A 6,000-nucleotide genomic window follows, 5' to 3' on the forward strand; every position below is an offset into this window, starting at 1 on the left:
GTTCATCTGGGGAAAGCATCATGTAAGGGTGAGGTATTCTTAGAGGGTCAAGAAGAATCCTAGATAAGTGGTCTGCTACGACATTTGCAGTTCCTTTCTTGTCACGAATTTCTAGGTCGATTCTTGTAGTAAAAGAATCCATCGAATCAGACGGGGTTTGGTTGTCCTTCTTTGCAAGAAGGGTGTCGAAGGGCCAGCATGATCAGTGAATACAGTAACCTTGGATCCTAATAGGTAAGATCGAAACTTGTCTAGTGCGAATACTACCGCTAGCAATTCTTTCTCAATGGTGGTGTAGGTTTAATTGTGCATCTGAGCAGTGCCTATTACTAGCATAGTAACATGACGATTGAGGTACTTTATCTAGCCGTTGCCCTAAGACTGCCCCAATAGCATAGTCGGAATGCATCAACACATGTAGTTCAAATGGAAGGGTCCAATTAGGGGCCGTAATGATAGGTGCAGTGGTCAATTTCGAGCGAAGATTTTCAAATGCCTCCTCGCATGCTTTATCCAAAGACAAAGGATGTCCTTGGGCCAGAAGATTGCACAAGGGTTTGGAAATCTTACTGAAATCCTGAATGAAGCGACGGTAGAAACCAGCATGGCCAAGAAATGATCGGATTTGTTTCACAGTTTTGGGGTGGGGGGAGATTGGAAATAAGATCGACTTTGGCTTTATCTACTTCAATGCCCCTCTTGGACACGACGTGTCCTAAAACTATGCCTTCTTGAATCATGAAATGGCTCTTTTCCCAACTTAATACTAGGTTGGTCTCCTTACATCTTTTCAAACTAAGGTCAAATTGTTCAGACAATCATCAAAAGATAGGCCAAAAACTGAGAAATCATCAATGAACACTTCTAGAAAGTTTTCCACCATATCTGAAAAAATGGCCATCATGCATCGTTGAAAAGTTGCGGGTGCATTGCATAGTCCAAAAGGCATCCTCCTATATGCAAATGTCCCAAATGGGCAAGTAAAAGTGGTTTTCTCTTGATCGTCCGGGTAAACAGGTACTTGATTATATCCAGAATAACCATCTAAGAAGCAGTAGAAACCTTGACCAGCCAACCGTTCCAAAATTTGATCTATGAAAGGTAGAGGGAAATGGTCTTTCCTAGTCATCGAATTAAGTTTTCTGTAGTCAATACACACGCGCCAACCCGTGGTTGTGCGTGTTTGTATCAATTCTCCTTCCGTATTTTCAACCACAGTGATACCTGATTTCTTGGGTACCACTTGTGTCGGACTCACCCACTTACTATCAGAAATTGGATAAATGATTCCGGCATCTAATAACTTCACCACTTCTTTCTTGACTACCTCCTTCATATTAGGATTGAGTCTTCTTTGCATTTTCGGGTGGGCTTTGCATCATCTTCGAGATGAATTCGATGCATGCAAACAGAGGGGTCAACCCCTTTCAAATCGGCTACAGACCATCCTATGGCATGTTTATTCTCTTCTAGTACCCTCAAAAGTTTACCCTCCTGTTCAGTAGATAAGTTGGCTGCGATAATTACAGGGAGGCTATCTTCTGGTCTAGAAAGGCATACTTAAGATTTGTTGGAAGTGGCTTTAACTCAAGTTTAGGTGGTGAATCAATGGAAGGACAAAGTGGCGTGCTAGCAATGGGAGGAAGAGGTTCAGGTTGGCTCTTCCAAGGAAGGGAAACTCACTGGAGATTGATTGTCAAGTAAGATGTTAACTTCTTCTATGGCCTTGTCTATATCAAAGTTGTCAATGTCAAAATGGGCCAGACATGCCTCTAAGGGGTCATCTGCTAAGATATAGGGAAGGGCTTCCTCTACAAGATCATCCATTTCGTCAATTAGGCAACACTCGTCTTCCCTCACATGTTGGTCAGCGGCATGAAAAACATTCAATTTAATTTTCATATTCCCAAATGATATATCCATTGCCCCAGTTCTACAGTTGATGCATGCAATTGGCTGTCGCTAAAAAGGGACGACCAAGAATCACAGGGATTTGTTTTTTAGGTTGGGCACATGTTCCATGTCAAGGACGATAAAATCTACTGGAAAATAGAACTTGTCTACCTTGACAAGAACATCTTCAATCATCCCCCGTGGTATCTTCACAGATCGATCAGCCAATTGTAAGGACACCGAGGTAGGTTTTAATTCACCTAACCCAAATTTCTCATAGACTGAATAGGTAGAAGATTCACACTTGCCCCTAGATCTAAGAGTGCTCGGTCGATGGAGTTATTTCCTATGACACAGGAATAGTGGGGGCACCAGGATCTTTGAACTTTGGAGGGTGTTGTGTTGGAGAATGGAACTTACCTGCTCAGTTAGGAGGACCTTTTTAGGCACATGTGTCCTAGATTTCCGCTTTTGGGTGCAAAGGTCTTTGAGAAATTTGGCATAGGAGGGAACTTGTTTTGATGGCATCAAGGAGTGGGAGGTTGATTTTAACTTGTTTGAAGACCTCCACATCTCTTCTAATGAAGTTCCCTTCTTGCCAAAGGGAGAGGGTGCATTAAGTGCTTCAGGGAATGGAGCCTTTGGAATGTGGGTTGGGCAGATGGTGGACTAGCTGAAGAAGGTTTTGGGTTTTCATGTGAAACATTCCTCTCCTCTTCTTCATCTTCCTTATTGTTACTCTCCCCAACCTTATTATCTATTATACGACCACTCCTTAGGGTAGTCAAAGGCATTGGCTTGCTCATGATTTAGTCGGGTTTCTTGAGCCACGTATTGTCCCCTTGGATTACTCATTGGTTGACTTGGAAGCTTACCTTCCTCTCGTTTATTTAATGCATTGGCTAGTTGACCCATTTGGGATTCTAGCTTAGCAATTGATTGTGTGTGAGAGTGCAATAGTTGTGTATTTGCCTCCAAACCTTGAAGGGCAGTCAACACCTTCTCCTCAAAAGCTGTATTTCTTTGGGTTGGAGGGGGAGGGGTATTGAAATTGAGTTGAGGGACGGTAGAGATGAAAATTCTGAGGATTTTGAAAATTTTGAGAGTGGGTTGGGCAGAGTTCGAAGCTTGCTGTCTCCAAGAGAAATTTGGATGATTCCGCCATCCCGGATTATATGTATTGGAAAATGGATCATTACCCGGTCTGGGCTGTGTTTGGGCAGCATTGATGTGTTCTTGCACGAGTTCGGGAAATTGGGGTGCTGAGGGGCACTCATGAATAGAATGTGATGGGCTAGAACAGATAGCACACACTTGTGCTTGGGAAGAGCTAACGACATGTCCTCCTATCATTAGTTGGTTCAATCTTATGGGACAATGCATCTACCTTGCTAGACAGGTCCATAGAATGACTTATTTCACAAATGGCCCCTTTTCTTTGAAAATTCGGGGGTGCTTGACGAGAACATGAAGCATGGTGGAGGGAGTTTTTATTAAGATTTTCAAATAATTGCCATGCTTCATGCTCATTTCGAAGCATGAAAGTCCCCCCGCATGCAGCATCAATCATATGACGGTTTCGTTCAGTCAATCCATCATAGAAGCATTGCACTAGTTGCCACTTAGGTATTTGATGATGTGGGCATTTACGGATTAGGTCACGAAATCTCTCCCAAGTTTCATGAAATTCTTCTCCCTCGGTTTGGGAGAAGCTTGTAATGGCACGTCTAAACTGGTTCGTTCTTCCTATGGGAAAGTATTTTTTAAGAAATTCCTGTTGCATTTGACCCCAGGAATGAATCGAATTGGTCTCTAAAGAATTCAGCCATTGCTTAGCTCTATCTTTAAGGGAGAAGGGGAATAATCTAAGTTTTAAAGCATCATCAGTGAAATTTTGAATCTTGACAGTGGTGCAAATCTCAAGGAATTCATCTAGGTGTTTATATGGGTCTTCATTGGTGAGCCCATAAAAAGATGGAAGCATTTGGATCACACTAGACTTTATTTCATATTGTACCGCTGCTACTTCAGGTAATCGAATGCAAGATGGGGAAGTGTAAATGGTGGGAGTAAAGTACTCCCTCAGGAGTTTGGGTTGTTCTTCAGCCATCTTAAGAGGTGGGGATGATCCTAATGTTTTGATCTTAGCTCGAATGTTCCTAAGGGTTCGTTCTATTTCAGGGTCAAAAGGTAATAGGTTTTGTACTCTAGAACGACTACCGTGCATACGCTAGTACTCGATCAATCAAGCATGCAATAAAAGAAAAATACATCAGTCCTTGATTTGTCCTAAAATCACTAGACAGCTCCTAACTGGTTTGAAGAGGGCACCTAAGCCTCCAATCCGGTCTAATGAACCGAGTTGACCAGGTAAGCTCCCAGGTAAGTGGAGGGGTCACGATGCGTTCGCAAAGGTCCCACTTAAAACCCACTTGCCTCGAACAGATGAACTGTCTCCCTTATAGGGACAAAGCTTGCCTAGACATCAACTAAGCCACAGAGCGAAATTGGTGCAACCTTCGGTGATCTTCGTCCTATTGAGCTCGAATGTCCCTAGGGGCCAACGTCTAATTGATTTTAATTAAAGATGACACTATGTGATATTGAGTTCACCTAAGTTGGGCAAGAGTCCGGTGATGAAATCCGGCTCTTATCTTGTTGGGGTGATTGCCCTTACTATGTGCAAATTGATTTGTGTATGTGTATCAAGCATGCATTCACAATTTTGCTATAATTAAAATCAAACAATCACCACAAAATTTCAAACCAATAATTAATTTAAATAAGAAAAGTTTAGAGGTTACCAAAGGGAATTTCCCCAGCAATTTAATTTTTTTTTTTTTTTTACAAACCTCTACAGCATTTCTTTTCCGGCAGTTCTCCTTTTGATCATCCCAGATTTTTTTTCTCGATTCCTGATCAAATAATATATAAAAAAATAAAAAAAAAATAAAAATTAGTAAGGGAGAAAAAGAAGATAAGAAAAGTAACAATAATAGAAAATTTTTTAAAGAAATTTTTTTTTTAATTTTTAAATAATTTTTTTTTAATAAGAAAAATAACTATGCTAGCAATCCCCGGCAACGGCGCCAAAAATTGATCGGTTCTTTCAATTTTGAAAATAAACCACGCAATAGCACGTATCTTGTAGGATAGTGATTACGGGTGTCGGTCCACAGGGATTGAAGAATAAGTTATTTTTCTTTTAAAAATAAATCAAAAAGAAGGATTTGCTAACTTGATTTAACTAAATCAAACTATGAGTACGGATTGAAATTTTATCAAAGTAAATAGATCTAGGGTTTGGAATCCACCACATAGCATTGCATCAAGGATTGTGTTCTTAATCTTATTTTTTGGAGAGGCATGCAATTTTGGCTACAAGCCTTATAAAATAAAAACATAAAGAGTTTTAGGAAGATCCATCTTCGGTATAGCATGAAGTGTCTACCTAAGTATGCTAATCTAGGGTGTAGCACATCTCATCTTCCTAGGCATGGATCATCTTAGACTACTTTAGCAAACATGAATAGTAAATGGCATGCTCAAGGTTTAAACATCATAAAATAATTTTTCATTGAGAATGAGAATTTAAACAAACTCCAAAAAGACTAAAAGAATAAGAACTACAATGCCCTGTTACATTGCTAGGGCTTCATCCAGCCCTAGACTAGGTGTTCAGCCGCGCATGGTGGCCGGATGTCCTTCCATCTTCAAATGAAAGCCTTCACCTCTCATTCTTCCCAAAATGTCACAAACTCTTCTCTTTCCTCCCTCCTTTCTCTTTTTTTTATAATTTTTTTTTCTCTCTTTTCTCTCGGCTGGTGGCTTCTTTTCTTCACCGAAACAGGGGAGACCCCTGTTTCTTTCTTCTCAACCGAGCTCTCCCCCTCTCCTCTGCCGTCCTCCCATTTATATAGCTTGCCAAAGCCTTGAAGCCGGCGAAGGATCAAAACGGTCGCGGGATCAATGGGCGCTTGATTTTCTTCTTCTCGGAAAACAGGATCATGGCTTGATCGTTGGGAGGAATGCACGGATGGTGGGATGGATCGCTTGCGGAAGGAAGGAGGCGCTTCACGAGCAGCTAGGATGGAGTGCTAATCCGGA

The sequence above is a fragment of the Phoenix dactylifera genome, unplaced genomic scaffold (genome assembly GCF_009389715.1).
Source record: "Phoenix dactylifera cultivar Barhee BC4 unplaced genomic scaffold, palm_55x_up_171113_PBpolish2nd_filt_p 000498F, whole genome shotgun sequence".
NCBI lineage: Eukaryota > Viridiplantae > Streptophyta > Magnoliopsida > Arecales > Arecaceae > Phoenix > Phoenix dactylifera.